The sequence below is a fragment of the Salmo salar genome, chromosome ssa20, assembly GCF_905237065.1.
Source record: "Salmo salar chromosome ssa20, Ssal_v3.1, whole genome shotgun sequence".
NCBI classification, from domain to species: Eukaryota; Metazoa; Chordata; class Actinopteri; order Salmoniformes; family Salmonidae; genus Salmo; species Salmo salar.
Window position 1 is genome coordinate 69,058,453 of NC_059461.1, and position 24,137 is coordinate 69,082,589.

The window sequence follows — 24,137 nt, forward strand, 5'->3', positions numbered from 1 at the left end:
AGATTGCAACACCGCCCCCCTTTGGTCGTTCTATCTTGTCTGAAAACGTTGTAGTTAGGGATGAAGATTTCAGAGTTTTTGGTGGACTTCCTAAGCCAAGATTCAGACACAGCTAGGACATCCGGGTTGGCAGAGTGTGCTAAAGCAGTGAATAAAACAAACTTAGGGAGGAGGCTTCTAATGTTAACATGCATGAAACCAAGGTTATTACGGTTACAGAAGTCATCAAAGAGAGCGCCTGGGGAGTAGGAGTGGAGCCAGGCACTGCAGGGCCTGGATTCACCTCTACATCCCCAGAGGAGCAGAGAAGAATAAGTATGAGGGTACGGCTAAAAGCTATAAGAATTGGTCGTCTGTGACGTCCAGAATAGAGAGAAAAAGGAGCAGGTTTCTGGGGGCGATAAAATAGCTTCAAGGTATAATGTACAGACAAAGGTATGGTGGGATGTGAGTACAGAGGAGGTAAACCTAGGCATTTAGTGATTATGAGAGAGATATTGTCTCTAGAAACATCATTGAAACCAGAAGATGTCATAGCATGTGTGGGTGGAGGAACTGAGAGGTTGGATAAGGTATAATGAGCAGGGCTAGAGGCTCTACAGTGAAATAAGCCAATAAACACTAACCAGAACAGCAATGGAGAAGGCATATTGACATTAAGGAGAGGCATGCTTAGCCGAGTGATCAAAGGGTCCAGTGAGATTCAGACAGCTAGCCGGGCCATAGGTAGCAAGCTGGTGGAAGATGGGAGGGAGGTCTGTTTTTAGCCACCTCGTGCGTTTCCGTCTGTGGGTTAGTGGGGTTCCGTGTGGAAGGGGGACCAGTCCAAGTTGGCAAAATAGTTAGTTATAGTGGCCCAAGAAAAGTGTCCGATAGACCTATTCAGATCGCAGCCGAAAAGACAGCTAACGATTAGCGGGCCGCAGATGGGCGATCAGGTTACGTCGCGACGGAGGGGCCAGTTGGATAACTCCCTCGGGCAGATAACGTCGGTGGTCCAGTCGTGAAGACCCGATGGGGCTCCGCATCGGCAGTAAAACGGGTCAGGATAGGTGAGTTGTAGCCCAGGAGACACTTCAGCTGGCTAGCTCATGAATAGCCCAGGAGTGGCTGACGGAACTCTTCAGCTGGCTAGCTCCGTAATAATGTGTGTTAATTCCGTGACCGACGTTGCCAATAGTCACTCAGGTAGCAGCTAGTTAGCTGCAAGATCCAGGTGTAAATGTCCAGAGCCTGCGGTAGAAATCGGGGAAAGGAGAGAGAATAGGTCCGGTATGCTCTGGTCTGAATCGCGCTGTACAAAAACTGGCGATAGCTTTTCGAGCTAATGGATAGCTGAGGACAGCTAACCGTGGCTAGCTGAACTTCAACGTTAGCCAGTGAAAATGGCTAAACACTTGCTAGCTTCTGTTGTGGAATTCAGATGAGGTAAATAATACTTTCTTTTTTAAATTGGTGAGGCGGGTTGCAGGAGAGTGCTTTGAGGTTGAGTATTTAGAATTAAAAAAAAAATATATATATATATATATAAAGATAAGTGAAGAAAAAAAAAATATGTAAATATATATATACACGGGACACGACAAGAGGAGGGTAGAGGACGTCTGAACTGCTACGCCATCTTGGAAAAAAAAACGTATTTAACAAGGCAAGTCAGTTAAGAACAAATTCTTATTTACATTGATTGCCTACACCGGCCAAACCCAGACAACGTTGCTCTATGGGACTCATGACTGGTTGTGATACAGCCTGGATTCGAACCAGGGTGTCTGTAGTGACGCCTCTAGCACTGAGATGCATTGCCTTAGACCGTGGCGCCCCTCGGGAGCCCCAGCGTAATTGGTTACCAGTGTAGTTAGAGCAGTAAAAATAAATGTTTTGTCATACCAGTGGTATACGGTCTGATATGTCAGACAATCAGCATTCAGGGCTTGACCCACCCAGTTTATAATTGTCAACTAGGGCTTAGGCTATATCATAGGAAGACCTTGATATTGTTGACATATTGTCAATACCACCACAGAACCACCTCATCTATTTACACATCCATATCCACTTCCACAGATAACATCATCCTATTACAGCAAACATATAAAATCTGACACTCAAATAAATGTCCTCGCTGCTGTAGACTTCATTATCTATGAGACAAATGCAACATAGTGGTGTAGAACAGTTTTTTTTGGATGCCTACACTGCAATGCTGCCTCTAAGGATGAAGTGGATGAATCAGGCCGACCATGTCTTTGTCACCGGTTCTCTCAGGTGCCCAGGGTGACACTGAGCCCCTCTCTCTCTGTCCTTATCACGACCTCTGTGAATGTGCTCACCTTGCCGTGAAATGGAAATCATTGATGGCCATCTCTCGGTTTCAAAGAATAGCCCATCGCTTCCTCCCTGCTCACCCATTTATAGCCTTATTGATAAACCATCAAATATGACAATTGTTCTATATCATCCAGGTTAAACTTCCCATAATTGCATTAGCTCACTCATATTTCTTTAAACCTGGGCTGTTCTTTTTTTCCTTTGTTCCTCTGGACAGCAATGGATTAGCTCAAATTGCTGTGGTAATGAGAGGCCTCTGTTCTCAGTTGAGGTGACATGGTGGCCCAAATGAAAGGTAAGGGGTTGTTCGAGGGGTGTAGCTCGGAATGGCAACTCTTCTGCAGAGCTGGAACCACTCTGTATCTGAGTTTGGCCCGTGAGATTGCAATCAGCACTGGTAAATAGGAAGGGGCGGCTGTGTTGGGAAGCGGGATTGTTGGCATGTAGTTGGTATGGCTGCGGTCCAATGCAATGTGGCGGAGGCTGATAACCGTAGCAGGGTTTGGGCTTCGAGGTGAACGCACGGTCGAGAAGTGAGAGTTGTGGGATTACCACTGAGAAAATGTTGTGTGTGAACCATGGAGGGTGGGGAAGACGCTGTCTAACAGCATGAATACCATTTACAGTAGATTAGACATACATGGCCACAGTGGGCAAAGCTAAAGGAGTTATGAACATTTGAAAGAGGATTAGAAAGTGAATGCCTTTGCTCATTCTCTGGATTTCTTGAGCATAATACTTTTTCATATTTGCACATTGCTTATCAAGGGACATTAAATAACACAAGCACAGCTCTGAGTTGCGTAAAAATGGGCATGTGTTTATTTCCTATTGTGTATTTCAGTGCATGTAAGGTGGTGTTAAAATGCGTGATTATCTGAAATAGATGTACCTAGTTGGTAAAATCCCCCCCAAAAATGCATGTCTAACTGTCTGTGTACCAGTTTGTATGGATTGCACTTAAAATGTGATTATAGATTTCTTCCTATCCCTTGCGACGTTGCAAATGTGCGTCAGTTATGACACCATCTCAAATATCCCACCAGCTTCACTTACATTACTATTCAGGAGGAGTGGTTGGTGTTTGGAACCTAACTTCAAGTTTTGGGATTTCGTGGCTGGTCGATGCCTTGCGTTGCCTCAACATATTAGATCTACACTGCGTGACAGAAGGACATTTCCATCCTCCTCTTTATGCTCGGGGCTCACCTCGACAAATGTCTAAGCCACCATGAACAGTTTGCATTCTCTCCCCTCAGCTGAGCGCAGTGCAGCATTTCCTGCTCTGACAGGAGATGTTTTCCGCTTTTCCTCTTTCACACTGTTCCAAAACGGGACACACCCCCGGCTGCTTTTGTTTCACCTATCCAATTTGTCCCTGCCAATTTGGTTCTGATTGATGGCGTTTTATTATCACGCCGTAGCGACAGATTGAAAGATTTCCTTGTCGTTTGTTCCCTCACTTTTGTGTGTGTGGCGGCGTATGCCCTGGATCTAATCAAAAACAAGACACATGCACTCTGGGGGAGGAATTGGCACCATTGTGGCTGATCAGAGAGCTAGGAGAGTCCCCTATTTTTCAAATTAGGATTTTCTGCCACTTTACACTTAGCACGAAAACATGCTTTCGTATTTACACGTCTTACCTCTTGGCAAACGAGTGTTCTCTTCTCAACCCAGACAAGGACCTCTCAATCATCTGGTTTTATTCCCAAGAATAAACCAACAAATAGACCAACGTCACGACCCACAATCCCATTTGCTCCCACTTAGGTCCCAACTCATTTGATCTCACATTGGAGGTTGGCCCATGTCACAGCCAACAACAATATTCCTAGTTCCTGAAAAGCTAGTCAGCTGTCCTACTTGGCTACTGGTGTGTCTCTACTCTCCACCCTCCCTCATGTCTATGAAGAAGTCAATATCCAACATGTAGATGCCATTACCTCTGAAAGAGGAGGCTTGTACATTTCATCACAACACAAACACCCAAGGATGGGGAGAAGAGGGTCATGGGTCCCCACAGTAATCTCACATTGCATGGCAGTGAAGAAAGAAATTAGTTCTTCCCCAGCTGAATACCAACAGTTCTTTCTGTCATTTTGATTTCCTTTCTCTTCAGGTTGAAGTGGGAGGAAGAAACCCCTTTGTGTCAACCCACACTAGTTAAAAGCAAAAGGGATCCGGATGCATTCATTGTGTGTAACCTTCTTCGTGCGTGTTAGCATGAGTGTGTTATCCCGTCAAACCAAAATGTTTTCTCTCAACATAAAAACACATTAACAGTTAGTTAGCATCCTAAAATACAATGATAACTTATCGCTGAATAATATTTTGATTTCAGGTTGAACCATTTTGCATAATGTTTCAAAAACCTTTCCTTTATTTCATTAACAAGTTTTCAATATGTTATTTTCAATTCGCATTGCAGCATTACAGGTGTGAATGATAGTAAAGGTGTTATTTCGTCATGCCAATCATTATTAATTATTATTAGTAATCATATTAAGAAAGCCAGTAAGTACAGTTTGAAACAATTCACATCACTAGTGGTGTCTATAAAAAGGCTTATCGTTGTGGTAACACAAAACTAGAATCAACTGAATGCTTGAAAGAAAGGTCTATTATCCTTTGTTATTGTTTTCAATGACTAAACCTCTTGTTATAATTACCACACGAGACAGGGTCAATTATGAGGAGGGAAAGTGAAAAGCCTTAGGTTTCAGCTCCCCTTCATCCTCCTGATTCCAGCTAATGTTACAGCATTCTGCTAATGGATGGAAGATAAGGATAATATATTTTAATGTATCCATCAAATGTGTGTGTGTGTGTGTGTGTGTGTGTGTGTGTGTGTGTGTGTGTGTGTGTGTGTGTGTGTGTGTGTGTGTGTGTGTGTGTGCGGGCGTCTGTGAGTGAGTTTTCTAGGTATATGGCTGTGTGAGTGTGTGATTCTGAATAAATAGTGGGGACATGTTGATCTATGTATCCTCTTAATGGGACAATTAGTGATTCTTATCGTTTTAATTAATTAAATCACTCAAATCACTGAAAAGAGGTTCATTAGTGTCCTGAGCTGAGGAGACACCTCACTGGAGGAAGGTCAAAGGGCACCTCACCTGTGTTCCACATTGTGATATTTTGATGAAAATGTAAGTACTTAGTGTGTTACTTTACCTTAACTTAAGATATTATGCTGCCCACTGAGAAACTATCAATATCTCAGCACAAGACTACATAGTTCATTTGGACACTGTCCTAGGTGCTGCCCTAGGTTCTGCTTCTCTAGGTGACAACAAAAAACCTGACCACCTCCTACATCCCGCAAAACTAGAATAGTTCCAGTAAGCAAATTGACGTTGAAAAGACGTCTAAAATACGTATTTTCCATGCGTAGAGGTTAGGTGAAGATATGTAGTTTCCGGATATTTAAAAGATGTATTTTGCAGATGTTGAAAAGACATCCATTCCGGACATTGCAACAACAACAAAAATGATACTGTTGAAATCAGGTTCGTTTTTGGTTCTGAATGAAAGTTGAAAATACGTATTTTCCGGACGTTGAATCAGGTTCATTTTCGGTTCTGAATGAAAGTTGAAAATACGTAATTCATAGACATCTACGTTTAGACCAAATTTGAACCAAAAATAGATGTCTGTGTTCGGCCCAAATCAATGCTGGTCCAGACTGGACCAAATCTGAACCAAAAACATATGTCTATAATAGGTTCAGATTTGGTCTGGACCAGACCAAAAATCAATGTCCGTGGAAATCAAGGCCGATCGGGGCCGCACCAAAAATAGATGGCCGGTCCGGACAGGACCAAAAAAAGAAGTCCAAATGACATCAGAGTCGGTCCATGCTTACTGGGGTGTAGCTTACAGTGTCGGCCCGCAATGACATTTAATGAATGCCCATTCATGTGGTAGGTCTATTGTTTGTAAAACAGGCAGATGCATTGGCTTTATTAGTCCTAATTCCTGTGACTAATCAATTTGGCTATTTAATCTCTGAATATCAGCTACCCAACTTCATCAGGAGTTATCAAGATGCCTATTTGCAATGAGAATCAATGTGTTTAAAGACAATTTTCTTTTTTGCTGATCAGATCGTCAAACATTTACGTATATAAACTTGAAATCACTGATCATGACAATTTAGCCCACTGCGATGCTGCATAATCTTTCTACCATAGGATATCCTGTTAGGGCTAGGGGGCAGTATTGACACGGCTGGATAAAAAACATACCCGAATTAATCTGGTTACCACTCCTACCCAGTAACTAGAATATGCATATAGTTATTACATATGGATAGAAAACACCCTAAAGTTTCTAAAACTGTTTGAATGGTGTCTGTGAGTATAACAGAACTCAAATGGCAGGTCAAAACCTGAGAGATTCCTTTACAGGAAGTGGCCTGTCTGACCATTTCTTGAACTTCTTTTCCATCTCTATCTTTTACTAAGGATCTCTGCTCTAACGTGACACTTCCTACGTCGTCCATAGGCGCTCAGAGCCCGGGAAAAAACAGAATGTCATCATCCCAGCCCCAGGCTGAAACACATTATCGCCTTACTCAAGTGGCCGATCAAGGGACTCTGGGCTTATGCGCGTGACCCGACCGCCCCCGCCTTTGTGATTTTTTCCTCTGTTTGCCGAAAAGGAGATTCCCTGTCGGAATATTATCGCTTTTCTACGAGAAAAATGGCGTAAAAATTGATTTTAAACAGCGGTTGACATGCTTCGAAGTACGGTAATGGAATATTTAGAATTCTATTGTCACGAATTGCGCCATGCGCCCGACCCTTCTTTACTATTTCGGATAGTGTCTGGAACGCACGAACAAAACGCCGCTATTCGGATATAACGATGGATTATTTTGGACCAAACCAACATTTGTTATTGAAGTAGCAGTCCTGGGAGTGCATTCTGATGAAGACAACAAAAGGTAATCAAACTTTTATAATAGTAAATATGATTATGGTGAGTGCTAAACTTGCCGGGTGTCTAAATAGCGAGCCCGTGATGCCTGGGCTATGTACTTAGAATATTGCAAAATGTGCTTTCACCAAAAAGCTATTTTAAAATCGGACATATCGAGTGCATAGAGGAGGTCTGTATCTATAATTCTTAAAATAATTGTTATGCTTTTTGTGAACGTTTATCGTGAGTAATTTAGTAAAATGTTAGCGAATTCCCCGGAAGTTTGCGGGGGTATGCTAGTTCTGAACGTCACATGCTAATGTAAAAAGCTGTTTTTTGATATAAATATGAACTTGATTGAACAAAACATGCATGTATTGTATAACATAATGTCCTAGGGTTGTCATCTGATGAAGATCATCAAAGGTGAGTGCTGCATTTAGCTGTCTTCTGGGTTTTGGTGACATTATATGCTGGCTTGAAAAATGGGTGTCTGATTATTTCTGGCTTGGTACTCTGCTGACATAATCTAATGTTTTGCTTTCGTTGTAAAGCCTTTTTGAAATCGGACAGTGTGGTTAGATTAACGAGAGTCTTGTCTTTAAATAGCTGTAAAATAGTCATATGTTTGAGAAATTGAAGTAATAGGATTTTTAAGGTTTTGAAAATCGCGCCACAGGCTTCAAGTGGCTGTTACGTAGGTGGGACGAATTCGTCCCGCCTAGCCCATAGAGGATATATCTGCTACATGATTTACTGTATGTTAGTTGTTTTTTTGGACGGAACATTGATGGAGCACCGCAGTGAGGCGCACTGGGAATGGACAAGCGGAATATTTTGCGCCCTTGCATTTGACAAAGTAGGCACTTCTTATCACAGGACGGCATCAGCGCTCACCTAAAAAACCCAAATGCCACAGATTGAGAGAAAATATCATTGTTTTTGGGCAGAATTATGTGAGGTTTTATGTGTTATTGGAGGTTGCGCCTTGGTCATTTTAGCTCTGAAAATCCTGCCCTGGTCAATCCTCTAATCCTGCCTAATGGGAGGGCCGACCCTGGGAATAAAGACAATATTGGACCACAGTCAGAAGGGCTGAGAGGAGGGTACATACAGGACAACCTTAGAATACAATGTAAACAGTGAACCCCTTTACTTGCTGGTGAAGTGTCTGAGGTAACAGGAGAAGATCCTGCCCACAATTGCAGAAGACACAATCACTGTCATCATAACATAATGATTACACTCAAAAGCACTTGTGTGTGTGAGTGCAAGGTGAGAGCTCCATGAATATTACAGTGTCTTTAATGGTCCAACACTGATAGCTGTTGGGCATTTGGCTGTGCAGTCACTCAGTCTCCTCATAAGGAATGTTTGAGCAAGAGCAACTGAGCTGTTTTGTTTGAGGCTCTTTCCATTTTAATCTGAATTATTCATGCAGAAAGTATTTCACAACACACGTCATGTTTCTTTTAAGCACATCTTAGAAGTATGACATTGTCCTATCTCCCTTAGGAATAGTTCTGCTGTAAATGTTCAAAAGGATGAACTAATTGATCTGTGAGTGAGTCTGAAAAGGTCCCATGTACGTGTCATTGTTGTCAATTCCTATCTCCTGTTTAATGTTTGGAAATATACAGTACCAGTCCAAAGTTACACCACCTATTCATTCCAGAGTTTCTTTATTTATTGTTACTATTTTCTACATTGTAAAAACTATGGAGTCACCAAAAAAGTGTTAAACAAATCAAAATATATTAGATATGAGATTCTTCAAAGTAGCCACCCTTTGCCTTGATGACAGCTTTGCACACTCTTGGCATTCTCTTAACCAGCTTCATGAGGTAGTCACCTGGAATGCATTTCAATTAACAGGTGTCCCTTGTTAAAAGTTAATTTGTGGAATTTCTTTCCTTCAGTTGTGTTGTGACAAAGTAGGGGTGGTATACAGAATATATCCCTATTTGGCAAGAACAGCTCAAATAAGCAAAGAGTAACGACAGTCAATCATTACTTTAACACATGAAGGTCAGTCAATGCTGAAAATAACTTTGAAAGAATTTTGAAAGTTTCTTCAAGTGCAGTTGCAAAAAACATTTAGTTCTATGATGAAACTGGCTCTCATGATGAACGCCAAAGGAAAAGATGACCCAGAGTTACCTCTGCTGCAGAGGAAAAGTTCATTAAAGTTACCGGCCTCAGAAATTGCAGCCAAAATAAATGCTTCACAGAGTTCAAGTAACAGACACATCTCAACATTAACTGTTCAGAGGAGACTGCGTGAATCAGGTCTTCATGGTCGAATTGCTGCAACGAAACCACTACTAAAGGACACCAACACGAGGAAGAGACTTGCTTGGGCCAAGAAACACGAGCAATGGACATTTGACCGGTGGAAATATGTCCTTTGGTCCGATGAGTTCAAATGTGAGACTTTTTGTTCCAACCTCCATTTCTTTGTGAGATGCAGAGTAGGTGAACAGATGATCTCCGCATGTGTGGTTCGCACCGTGAAGCATGGAGTAGGATGTGTGATGGTGTGGGGGTGTTTTGCTGGTGACACTGTTTATGATTTATTTAGAATTCAAGGCAACCTTAACCAGCATGGCTACCACAGCATTCTGCAGCGATACACCATTCCATCTGGTTTGCGTTTAGTGGGACTATCAAGAGGACAATGACCCAACACCCCTCCAGGCTGTGTAAGGGCTATTTGACCAAGAAGGAGAGTGATGGAGTGCTGCATGAGATGACCTGACGTCCACAATCACCCAACCTCAACCCAATTGAGATTGTTTGGGATGAATTGGACCACAGAGTGAAGGAAAAGCAGCCAACAAGTGCTCAGCATATGTGGGAACTTCTTCAAGACTGTTGGAAAAGCATTCCAGCTGACTACCTCATGAATCTGGTTGAGAGAATGCCAAGAGTGTGCAAAGCTGTAATCTAGGCAAAGGGTGGCTACTTTGAAGAATCTAAAATATAAATTATGTTTTGATTTGTTCTGTTTAACACTTATTTTGGTTACTACATGATTCCATATGTGTTATTTCATAGTTTTGATGTCTTCACTATCATTCTACAATGTAGAAAATAGTAAAAATAAAGAAAAACCCTTGAATGAGTAGGTGTGTCCAACGTTTTGACTGGTACTGTATGTCAACTCTCATTTTATTAACTAGCTAATTTTTATGTTTTGATGTACCTTTCTTTTATACTTAAACATAATATAAAATATGTAAAATATAATTCTGTGCCGTCAAGGACCATAATCAGAAGCATGCTTTTACTGAGAAGATACTTTGTCAAGCTGTCAGTTTTTTTTCTGTTTGACTTTTGGCTATTGGAATGGAGCATAATAGGGACAAGTTTTGATATTTCTGAGTGCTAAGGGAGATAATGCAAGAATGTCTGAGATTGATGTGTCTTTAAATGATGCAATCACACATGGCACTTTTTGACAGATAATGTCCATACTCTCTCGGAAAATGTAAATGCAGATGGTAGAAAATAAGTAATAATTTGAACGATGGCTAATTGAAAAGGAAAATTGAACTTCACAACATGCCAAGCTAAAATGGTTTTGTCAGTGAGCAAGAAATTACTCAAATTGTAATGATGGGTCAACCAGAGGGAAAGACGAAACAACAATCTTCGTGCACTGCACACATGAACAAATGTATTCTTTATATTTATAAATAAAGTCTTTCTTAGTACCTCGCGCACACAAAACAATAACCTCAGTCTGTTTCTTTGTTGTGAATAAAGTGTGCATGGCAATCAATCAGGTTGAATAAAAAAGGTCCCTGCTCACAGAAACTTCACACACAGCAGGATCTATTAGCCTGAAAAACAAAGCAGTGAGCAAAAGAGAAGTTGCTAAAATTGCCAAGCAAAGTTTCATCTAAATGAACTCCCTGTGGAATTCCTCCAGTGTGCGCTGTGCAGAGAACAGAGAATGATTATATTTAACAATGGAAAAGTTCTTCAGTGGAAGCCAGTAGTCACCGTCGCTCTCTGTTAGCGCTGCACTATTGTTCTGCTTTGGCGCATTTGTTTTATACGTGTTATTATTGACTGTCATTGTCACCTTCATTGAATTTGTACTTCAGTCGTCTGAAAGTCATTGTTTGTTCCCTGGCAGAGGAACAAAGAGAGGAGCAGGAGAGCAATGGAGATAATTGATAGCCTAGTTTGCTCCATGGACATTGGCTTTAAGAACGTTAAGGTAATGAAAGCCAGAGTCTTCGGCTCGATCAACAAATCAGTGATCAGAATCGAACAACACACCGACACAACACAACACATTGCCAAGTGTGATGAGCACCTCTTGTTTGTGTCTATACCTGCAAAGTAGAGAGGAGAGCAACATTACGGGGGAAGACATGTTACCTATAAACGGGGTGTTGTTTTCAGTCCTGCAGCAATATAAAAAGATGGTGTTTTCACTGCGGAGCTAGACTGCAACCTCACTTCTGTCGCTTTTGATAACCCCCACCCCATCCCATCAACCAAGTGCCACAATGTATGTGTCTGTGTGTTCATTTGATTTATTCCATTACCCTTTTCACCTGAAAAACAAAGCAGCTCAGATGTGGCAGATGTAGAAAGCAATTAAGAATAGCAATAATTATCATACTGATTCTATCAATACAAATGCAATTAACAGGCCAATGAGACTCCTGATGTAGTGCCATGTGAGTATCCCCTTGGCATTCTAGGTTGCTCAATGATTGGTGGAAAATAATAAAGCAGTGGTTCTGGCCTTGATTCCATTGTAATAATACTGTGTGTCATTGTCCTCTATTTTCCTCCAATGGCTGTCCTGTCACATCTTAATTCCTGTATTTCCAAGTGGAGCGCCACACTCACTAAACCCCAGAAATAACTGAGACTTCCTGTTGTGCCGCACCAAGGCTCCTCTCTCCTGGAGCCTCCAGAGGAACAGATGGCCTGGCACCACCCTTTCCCTCTGGCCTGCAGCCTGCCAGGGCCACGGCTGTCTGTCTGTTAGCATTGGACTGAGAGACCCAAAGCCACCACAGAAAGAAAGTGGTAAGCTAAAATTAGACAGACACAAAGTATGGGTTTGATTCAACTGGTAAACAAACACTCAGTGTCAGAGAGCGGGCAAATTACTGTGGCCCTGGTGGCACAAAATAATCAAAAGGTCTGACTGCACAGAGATGGTTGTTAAAATGGTCACAATGGGGGACCAGCGTGTGTGTGTTTCAGGGTAGGAGGGTGTATCTGAGCTACATCAGCTAGGACTTGACATTCGTTAATCAAATCTCCCCAAATAGCTACAACTGCATATGGATTTGCACAAGTCTTTTCTTGAGGTGGGCTCGGGGATGGAACAACCGTTGAACATCTGAGCATGTGGTCAATGATGGGGGAAGGGTAAGGAGTGTGTGTATGTGTGTGTGTGTGTGTGTGTGTGTGTACAGTATGTATCCCACAATTGTTGCTATGGGGTAATGATATTAAGGACAATACAGGAAGAATCCCAATAATAGTTTGCCAAAATAATAATTGATTGCCAAAAATGTCATTTTTGTAATGCCAATCCTAGATATAGGTAAGAATCCTTCATATGAAATGCCTACATTATTACTCATATAATTAGTTAATTTTGGAAATAAATTAAGATATGCAAGATTTTTAAATATATACAGTTGAAGTCGGAAGTTTACATACACCTTGGCCAAATACATTCAAACTCAGTTTTTCACAATTTCTGACATTTAATCCAAGTAAAAAAAACATTTAGGTCAGGTAGGGTCACCACTTTATTTTAAGAATGTGAAATGTCAGGATAATAGTAGAGCAAATTATTTATTTCAGCTTTTATTTCTTTCATCACATTCCCAGGGGGCAGAAGTTAACATACACTCAATTAGTATTTGGTAGCATTGCCTTTAAATTGTTTAACTTGGGTAAAACGTTTTGGGTAGCCTTCCACAAGCTTCCCACAATAAGTTGGGTGAATTTTGGCACATTCCTCGTGACAGAGCTGGTGTAACTGAGTCAGGTCTGTAGGTCTCCTTGCTCGCACACGCTTTTTCAGTTCTGCCCACAAATGTTCTATAGGATTGAGGTCAGGGCTTTGTGAAGGCCACTCCAATACCTTGACTTTGTTGTCCTTAAGCCATTTTGCAACAACTTTGGAAGTATGCTTGGGGTCATTGTCCATTTGGAAGACCCATTTGCGACCAAGCTTTAACTTTCAGACTGATGTCTTAAGATGTTGCGTCAATATATCCACATAATATTCCCTCTTCATGATGCCATCTATATTGTGAAGTGCACCAGTCCCTCCTGCGGCAAAGCACCCCCACAACATGATGCTGCCACCCCCGTGCTTCACGGTTGGGATGGTGTTCTTCCGCTTGCAAGCCTCCCCCTTTTTCCTCCAAACATAATGATGGTCATTATGGCCAAACAATTCTATTTTTGTTCAATCAGACCAGAGGATATTTCTCCAAAAAGTACAATCTTTGTCCCCATGTGCAGTTGCAAACTGTAGTCTGGCTTTTTATGGTGGTTTTGGAGCAGGGGCTTCTTCCTTGCTGAGCGGCCATTCAGGTTATGTCGATGTAGGACTCGTTTCACTGTGGATATAGATACTTTTGTACCTGTTTCCTCCAGCATCTTCACATAGTCCTTTGCTGTTGTTCTGGGATTGATTTGCACTTTTCGCACCATACTATTGTTTGTACAGATGAACGTGGTACCTTCAGGCATTTGGAAATTGCTCCAAAGGATGAACCAGACATGTGGAGGTCTAAAATAAAAATCTGAGGTCTTGGCTAATTTCTTTTGATTTTCCCATGATGTCAAGCAAAGAGGCACTGCGTTTGAAGGTAGGCCTTGAAATACATCCACAGGTACACCTCCAATTGACTCAAATTATGTCATTTAGCCTATCAGTAGCTTCTAAAGTCATGACATCATTTTCTGGAATTTTCCAAGCTGTTTAAAGTCACAGTCAACTTAGTGTATGTAAACTTCTGACCCACTGGAATTGTGATACAGTGATTTATAAGTGAAATAATCTGTCTGTAAACAATTGTTGGAAAGATTACTTGTGTCAAGCACAAAGTAGATGTCCTAACCGACTTTCCAAAACTATAGTTTGTTAACAAGAAGTTTGTGGAGTAGTTGAAAAACAAGTTTTAATGACTCCAACCAAAGTGTATGTATACTTCCGATTTCAACTGTGTAACAGTGCCTTGCGAAAGTATTCACCCCACTTGGCATTTTTCCTATTTTGTTGCCTTACAACCTGGAATTAAAATAGATATTTGAGGGGTTTGTATCATTTGATTTACACAACATGCCTACCAATTTGAAGATGCAAAATATTTTTTATTGTGAAACAAACAAGAAATAAGAAAAAAAATAGAAAACTTGAGCGTGCATAACTATTCACCCCCCCAAATTCAATACTTTGTAGAGCCACCTTTTGCAGCAATTACAGCTGAAAGTCTCTTGGGATATGTCTCTATAAGCTTGGCACATCTAACCACTGGGATTTTTGCCTATTGTCAAGGCAAAATTGTTCCAGCTCCTTCAAATTGGATGGGTTCCTGCTGGGGTACAGAAATCTTTAAGTCATACCACAGATTCTCAATTGGATTGAGGTCTGGGCTTTGACTAGGCCATTCCAAGACACTTAAATGTTTCCCCTTAAACCACTCCAATGTTGCTTAAGCAGTATGCTAAGGGTCATTGTCCTCCTGGAAGGTGAACCTCCGTCCCAGTCTCAAATCTCTGGAAGACTGAAACAGGTTTCCCTCAAGAATTTACCTGTATTTAGCGTCATCCATCATTCCTTCAATTCTCACCAGTTTCCCAGTCCCTGCCGATGAAAAATATCCCCACAGCATGATGCTGACACCACCATGCTTCACTGTGGAGATGATGTTCTCGGGGTGATGAGAGGTGATGGGTTTGTGCCAGATAGCGTTTTCCTTGATGGCCAAAAAGCTCAATTTTAGCCTCATCTGACCATTGTACCTTCTTCCATATGTCTATGGAGTCTCCCATATGCCTTTTGGCCAACAGCAAACGTGTTTGCTTATTTTTTCTTTGGGCAATGGCTTTTTTTCTGGCAACTATTCCATAAAGCCCAGCTCTGTGGAGTGGACGGCTTAAAGCGGTCCTATGGACAGAAACTTAAATCTCCACTGTGGAGCTTTGCAGCTCCTTCAGGGATGTCTTTGGTCTCTTTGTTGCCTCTCTCATTAATGCCCTCCTTGCCTGGTCCGTGAGTTTTGTTGGGTGGCCAATCTCTTGGCAGGTTTGTTGTGGTGCCATATTCTTTCAACTTTTTTATAATAGATTTAATGGTGCTCTGTGGGATGTTCAAAGTTTCGGATCTTGATATGTACTTCTCCACAACCTGTTTGGAGAACTTCTTGGTCTTCATGGTGCCGCTTGCTTGGTTGTGCCCCTTGCTTATTGGTGTTGCAGACTCTGGGGCCTTTCAGAGCAGGTGTATGTATACTGAGATCATGTGAGACTTAGTTAAATAAAGTCCACCTGTGTGCAATCTAACTATGTGACTTCTGAAGGTAATTGGTTGCACCAGATGTTATTTAGAGGCTTCATAGCAAAGGTTAGGTGAATACATATGCACGCACCACTTTTCAGATTTTTTTTGTAGAATTTTTTGAAACAAGTTATTTTTTTCATTTCACTTCACCAATTTGGACGATTTTGTGTATGTCCATTTGTCACGGCTGTCAAAAGGAGCGGACCAAGGTGCAGCGTGTTTGTAGTTCCACATTTTATTAAATCCGTGAAACCTTGCAAAACATAAATAACTGAATTTGACAAAACAACAAACCGTGACACAGAGAGAAAAAAACACTACTCAAAAGATAATAACCCACAAAAACAAGAAGAAAAAACCCCTACTTAAATATGATCTCCAATTAGAGGTAACGAGGACCAGCTGCCTCCAATTGGAGATCAAACCAAACAACCCCAACATAGAAATAGAAAAACTAGAACTTAAACATAGAAATAGAAAACATAGAAAAACACAAAACACTCTCTGTCACGCCCTGACCTACTCTACTATAGAAAATGACATCTTACTAGGGTAAGGACGTGACACCATTACATGAAATCAAAATCCATTTAAATTACAGGTCGTAATGCAACAAAATAGGAAAAAAATGCCAAGGGGGGGTGAATACTTTTGCAAGGCACTATACAATACAGTCGAGGTGAGGGCATTGGAAATGCTTTTGGCAGTTAATCTGCTTCTGTTCTGTGGGTGGAGCTGTGTGCTCTTTTTAAAGGATGGGGGCCAATCTCTCAAAGGCCTAGTGGTTAGAGTATTGAGCTGGTAACCGAAAGGTTGCTGGATCGAATCCCCGAGCTGACAAGGTAAAAATATGTAATTCTGCCCCTGAGCAAGGCAGTTAACCCACTGTTCCCCGGGTGTCAAAGACGTGGATATCGATTAAGGCAACCCCCTGTACCTCTCTGATTCAGAGGGGTTGTGTTAAATGGGGAACACACATTTCTGTTGAAGGTATTCAGTTGTACAACTGACTAGGCATCTCCCTTTCCTCTAGGATCTAGGTGGACAGGGGTGTCTGCCAGTCACTGGGATGGCAATCCAATTTGGGATGGGGGGAGGTTTTAGAGGGTGGAATAGTGATGAACAATTGGTTTACTCAGTAGCAGTGCAAATACCATGGTACAGCTATATGGACACTATGGTACTTTTTAATGGTAAGTTTACAAACATATATTATGATAAATATAATTGAAACTTGTAACTCATTATGGTAAATGTTGAAATAAGTATAGACAGTTATAATTGTAATGGCAATAAGAAAAGATGATCAGTATTTATATGTACCTGGCTAAAAGAGAAGGAATATAATATCTATTGTTTTCAGGAAACTCATTCAACAACTTTAGATGAAGTTGTGTAGAAAAAGGACTGGCGGGACATACTTCTCATATAGGCAAAGAAACTCAAAAGGGGTGAGGACATTGATTAACAATTTTGATCCGAATGTTTTTTTGATGCAAAAATGCTATAATTTCAATTTCTCAAACATATGACTATTTTACACCATTTGAAAGATAAGACTCTCCTTTATCTAACCACATTGTCCGATTTCAAAAAGGCTTTACAGCGAAAGCAAAACATTAGATTATGTCAGGAGAGTACCCAGCCAGAAATAATCACACACCCATTGTTCAAGCTAGCATATATGTCACAAAAACCAAAACTACAGCTAAATGCAGCACTAACCTTTGATGATCTTCATCAGATGACACTCCTAGGACATTATGTTATGCAATATATGCATGTTTTGTTCAATCAAGTTCATATTTATATCAAAAAACAGCTTTTTACATTAGCATGTTTTGTTTAGAACTAGCATACCCACCGAAAACTTCCGGTGAATTTACTAAATTACTCACGATAAACATTGACAAAAAATATAACAATTATTTTAAGAATTATAGATACAGAACTCCTTTATGCAATCGTGGTGTGCGATTCTAAAATAGCTTTTCGGTGAAAGCACATTTTGCAATATTCTGAGTAGATAGCCCGGCCATCAGGGCTAGCTATTTTGACACCCACCAAGTTTGGCACTCACCAAACTCAGATTTACTATAAGAAAAATTGGATTACCTTTGCTGTTCTTCGTCAGAATGCACTCCCAGGACTTCTACTTCAACAACCAATGTTGTTTTGGTTCCAAATAATCCATAGTTATATCCAAATAGCTCCGTTTTGTTCGTGCGTTCAAGTCACTATCCGAAGGGTGACGCGCCGGCGCGTTTCGTGACAAAAAAAATCAAAATATTCCATTACCGTACTTCGAAGCATGTCAAACGCTGTTTAAAATAAATTTATGCGATTTTTCTCGTAAAATAGCGATAATATTCCAACCGGGAGACGTTGTATCCGTTCAAACACTGAAAGTAAAACATGGAGTCATCACATGCACGTGCGCACCAGTGTCATTGTCCTCAGAAAGACCACTCACCAAAACCCCTGCTGTTTTTCGCCCAGAGACTGCAGAGCTATCATTCCACGTTCTGACGCCTTCATAGAGCCAATGAAAGCCTTAGAAAATGTCACGTTACAGCAGAGATCCTGTATTTTCGATAAAGAGGCTATAGAAGGACAAGAAATGGTCAGACAGGGCACTTCCCATATAGAATCTTCTCAGGTTTTGGCCTGCCATAGGAGTTCTGTTATACTCACAGACACCATTCAAACAGTTTTAGAAACTTTAGGGTGATTTCTTTCCAAATCTACTAATTATATGCATATTCTCGTTTCTGGGCAGGAGTAATAACCAGATTAAATCGGGTACGTTTTTCATCCGGCCGTGAAAATACTGCCCCCTATCCCTAACAGGTTTTAAACAATGGTTTAAAGTTAAACCGGGTAGATTGGATACTGGATGCTGATTGGCTAAAACAGCATTTAGCCATGTTTATGTGAGACCGTATACCATAACTATGTTTAGCCTTTTCACCTTGATATCATTGCGCCCTTTCACCTCGATAAAATGGCTACATCAACAACAGTTTGTCATGCCGATATATAAAATAAGCGTTTAGATGAACTTGAGAGAAACCGAAATGAAAAGAACACCGTAAAACAAACAAAGTGGGCACTTACCTGATTCACTGACTGGTGTGCAGAAAAAGGGTGACATTGTGACTTTGGGAATACAATAAAAACGGAGTTGAACGTCATTCTTCGGTACATTTATGGTTCAGTATATTTATGAATGGCGAAGAATATGGGAATGGGGCAGCTATTCTGAAATCAAAAATCTGTCAAAAGTTTTGGTTTTTCCTTTATTTTGACTATTTTCTACATTGTAGAATAATAGTGAAGACATCAACACTATGAAATAACACATATGGAAACATGTAGTAACCAAAAAAGTGTAAAACAATTCTAAATATATTTTATATTTAAGATTCTTCAAAGTAGCCACCCTTTGCCTTGATGACAGCATTGCACACTCTTGGCATTCTCTCAACCAGCTTCAAGAGGAATGTTTTTCAAACTGTCTTGAAGGAGTTCCCACATATGCTGGCTGCTTTTCCTTCACTCTGCGGCCCAACTCATTCCAAACCATCTCAATTGGCTTGAGGACAGATGATTGTGGATGCCAGGTCATTTGATGCAGCACCATCAATCTCCTTCTTGGTCAAATAGCCCTTACACAGCCTGGAGGTGTGTTATGGGTCATTGTCCTGTTTAAAAACAAATGATAGTCCAACTAAGCGCAAACCAGATGGGATGGCGTATCACTGCAGAATGCTGTGGTAGCCATGCTGGTTAACTGTGCCTTGAATTCTAAATAAATCACAGACAATGTCAACATCAAAACACCCCCACACATCACACATCTTCCTCCATGCTTCACGGTGCGAACCACACATGCGGAGATCATCCGTTCACCTACTCTGTGTCTCACAAAGACACCAAAAAAAAGGAACCAAAAATCTCACATTTGGACTCATCGGATCAAAGGACAGATTTCCAATGGTCTAATGTCCATTGATCGTGTTTCTTGGCCCAAGCAAGTCTCTTATTCTTATTGGTGTCTTTAGTACTGGTTTCTTTGCAGCAATTCGACCATGAAGGCCTGATTCACGCAGTCTCCTCTGAACAGTTGATGTTGAGATGTGTCTGTTACTTGAACTCTGTGAAGCATTTATTTGGGCTGCAATTTCTCAGGCTGGTAACTCTAATGAACTTATCCTCTGCAGCAGAGGTAGCTCTGCGTCTTCCTTTCCTTTGGCGTTCATCATGAGAGCCAGTTTCATCATTGCGTTTGATGGTTTTTGTGACTGCACTTGAAGAAACTGTCAAAGTTCTTGAAATGTTCAGGATTGACTGACTTAAAAACAGTTTATTTACAACCTATAGGGTGTAAGATGTTGGGAATAGTGGCATTCGTCTATGGAATTCACAACCCTATAATAGTGATACAAGTTATATCATCTTAAAAAAGTTTTATTTACAACCTATGGGGTATAAGATGTTTGGAATAGTGGCATAGGAGAGTTTGAAATCAATTAATTATCTCAACCCTAAGCTATGTTCAATGTCAGCAGCATTTTCCTGTGAGAAATTCTCAGTCTGAAGCCATTCGCCTATGGGTTTCACAGCACAATAATAATGATAAATGTTAAAGTAATGATGGACTGTCATTTCTCTTGGCTTGTTTTAGCTGTTCTTGCCATAATATGGACTTGGTCTTTTACCAAAAAGGGATATCTTCTGTATACCACCCCTACCTTGTCAAAACACAACTGATTGACTCAAAAGCGTTAAGAAGGAAAGAAATTCCACAAATTAACTTTTAACAAGGTACACCTGTTAATTGAAGTGCATTCCAGCTGAGTACCTCATGAAGCTGGTTGAGAGAATGCCAAGAGTGTGCAAAGCTGTCATCAAGGCAAAGGGTGGCTACTTTGAAGAACCTAAATTATAAAATATGTTTTGATATGTTTAATACTATTTTGGTTACTACATGATTCCATATGTGTTATTCATAGTTTTTATGTCTTCACTGTTATTATAAAATGTAGAAAATAGTAAATAAAAACCCTTGAACGAGTAGGTGTGTCCAAATGTTTGACTGGTACTGTATCAAAGACCCCCCTCTCAGTTTGGCATGGACTATACAGAAGGACACCGAATTCACAACGAGCAACAATGTGTTTGTAGGCATAATTTAAAGAGGTGTGCGACAAAACTGCCTACCACGCAGCCATAACTGAACACGACATGCAGCTCATCAAACAATCCAAGGCCCTGTACACTGAAACACCTGAAGGTTTGGTGAACAAAGTGTTGTTTGATTTTCAATTTCATTTTGGGGGAAGGAGGGAAATCGTTTTTAAAAAACTGACTCATTTAAAATATGTACAGACGAGAACGGCCTAGAGTATGCGACTCTCTAGTTCATCGAACACACAAAAACCACAAGGACCCGCAGGAGAAGAACAGGGAGAGTGGACGGGGATGTTTGAACTCCCGGGTGATTCCCTCTGCCCGGTAGCTTCCCTTAAGAAGTATCTGTCCTTCCTTCCCTCCGACGCCTCGGCGTTGTACCTCCACCTGAAACGGAATGCAGTTAATGGATACATATGGTATGTAACTGTTAGCTGGCTAGCTAAATATAATTTACTCTGGCAATGTAACCGATAGCTTTTGTCACATATGTTTCAGGTACACAAAAGGGCCGATTGGAGAGTACACCCTTGCAACAATGTTGCCAAATATCAGCAAAATAGCTGGGACGTCGCTGATTTAGACAAACCAGTAACTCCGGACCACCATGATCCAGAAACTGTCGGATGCCGGACTAGAGGGACGAGAAATAATGTCTGTCAGTGGACACAGATCCAAAACGTCTCTTCAAAGTTACTGGAGGCCAAATCTGAAATCAAAGAAGCGGTGGAGCACTATTCTATCTGACAATACAGCAGCAGCAGCAGCTACCCCAGCTAAAATAATGGCTTCCATTTCCAACTAACGACAACATGGGCAAGTGCACAATAAATGGCAACATTCAAATCAACATGAATAAATAATTGGTGTGTGTTAGTCACTGTTGAAGTGACGCTAATGCTAGGTTTTTGAATACATTTAATGTAGCTTGCCTGTGGTTATGCTGCATAGCAACCAGTCTAGCAACACGACTTTTGTCCGGACTGCTCTTTACATTTTTTACATTTTTTTACATTTTAGTCATTTAGCAGACGCTCTTTCTGGCAGAATGTATTCATGAATTTATTTATTAAAGCAACATTTTCAATTTAGATGTGTTGTTCCTTGCCTTTGCTGTGTTGGCAAACGGTTTATAAAAGCAATAAGGCACCTCTGGGATTAGTGCTATATGGCCTACATACCATGGCTAAGGGCTGTATCCAGGCACTGACAGGCTGACTACACCGCCTCATCGCGTGCGCGAGCGTTGCAAAATAAAGGTAGAAATCTATGTTATTCAATTATTGCACCCAGACTGCTGGCGCGCGCCAACGAGCGTCTGCGTTGCCAAGGGCTAAAATAGAAGTCAGTTCTATTTCTGATGCAGATCACGCTGCAAGTTCTGCCTCTCCCATCTCCTTATTGGTTTATAGAAGCACGTACCTACGTGCCATCTCCTCATTGGTTATACCCACGTGGGTGATTGAAAGATGAACTGTGTTGCCGGTCGTCGTGGTAATACTATGACAGTTTAGATACCAATCACCATATAAGTTCAAAGAAGAAAACGCCTGGAAGGAGGAAAGATGACTAGAAACGATCCGGTTGACCATTTTATATGTGGATTAATTGTGGGAGTAGAGGACCTTGGGCATTTCAGGTCAAATAACATCTCAATGTTTATATCCCAGGACAAATTTAAATAGGACAAATTAGCTAGCAAGTGCAAGCCAACTAGCTAAATTGCCATAAATGTTTCATGCTTTTCGACCTGTCCCCAAATTAATGTAATTTGTTTAGAGTTTGTTTTGATATTTTAACCTGCATGTCATGATCGCGTTTGGTGTGGGGGGACAAAATAAAGGTATGCACGATGGCGCATGCGCGCAGCCGGTTTGGGTTCCGTGTAAGCGTTGCGTCATGTGTAAGAACAACCCTTACACGGAACCCAAACCGGCTGTGCGCGTGTGCCATCGTGCATAAATGTATTTTGTCCCCCCACACCAAAAGCGATCAAGACACGCAGGTTAAAATATCAGAAATATATCGTTGGTGCGCGCGAGCAGTTAGGGTGCAATAATTGAATAATATAGATTTCAAAATGTATTTTGCAACGCTTGCACACGCGATGCGAGCGGTGTAATCAGCCTGTTAGCCGTGGTATATAGGCCATATACCACACCACCACGGAACTTATTGCTTAAGTATAGTAACCCTAGGTGTAAAAATCCTGTCAAGAGGAGTAAAAAAGGTTGTCCACTATCGGGCATATCTATTTATTATGGCCATTGAAACACTAGCTATTAAAATCAGATCCAACAATAAAATCAAGGGTCTAGAAATCCAGGGCTTAAAAAGACAGGTGTCATTGTACACTAATTATTCATGTTTTCTTTTAAATCCTAACCCTAACCCTAACCCACTGAACTGTGGGAACTTATTTGACTGACCAGCTCGATTCAGTCTTTTGTAGCAAAATTTGAAATTGTGTTTTTTACATTGGATAAAAAATTGTCATACACTACAGTCGAGGAACAATGATAAAGTAATTCTGCTTCGAAAGTTAATAAACTTGTGAACTCACTTTTGAGAAAATGGCCTTTGAATATTTTGGTACACCTACTGGAGACCTCCTCTTTGTCTACACCCATTCAGCATTGTTCACACCCTCTTAATATTTAGTCCCACCCATCTCTGATCTGAGCGTTCTCTCCTAACAAAAGCAGTCAATCACCCAATCTAACTGGCTAACGTTGGCTGGCTTGCTAGCTACTTCCAAACATAAATGAGAGCACACTGACCATTTTACTTGCTCTAGCAGAGCTAGTTAGGCTGTTTTTGTGGTATCCAGAGTGTTGGTGACTGCAAATGTGCTGCTGGCAACAATTTACGCCTTTTTGCCAACATTTCCTGACACCGGCCATATTCAACGGGTGTTGAGCGTTAAATTTGTCAATTAGTCTGTGCTCTGGCACACAAGAGTGCTCTGAAATCGGAGTAGATAGCCAGAGCGAATTTACCATTTACGTCTATAAACAGTTGTCACAGTGACAACATTAACCTCTATGGGCTAGGTGGGACGCTTGCGTCCCACCTACTCAACAGCCAGTGTAATACCGTGGCGCGATATTCAAATACCTCAAAAATGCAAAAA

The 24,137-nt window shown here is 41.0% G+C and overlaps 1 long non-coding RNA gene across 1 annotated transcript; it reads left to right on the top strand.

Annotated features, from left to right (window-relative positions):
- The first annotated feature begins 20,921 nt into the window (after positions 1 to 20,921).
- Positions 20,922 to 22,076, top strand: LOC106581079 (uncharacterized). The gene is made up of 3 exons (XR_001323013.1): positions 20,922 to 21,107; positions 21,203 to 21,423; positions 21,503 to 22,076. It is a non-coding gene; the product is annotated as an uncharacterized lncRNA (long non-coding RNA).
- Positions 22,077 to 24,137: the final 2,061 nt, after the last annotated feature.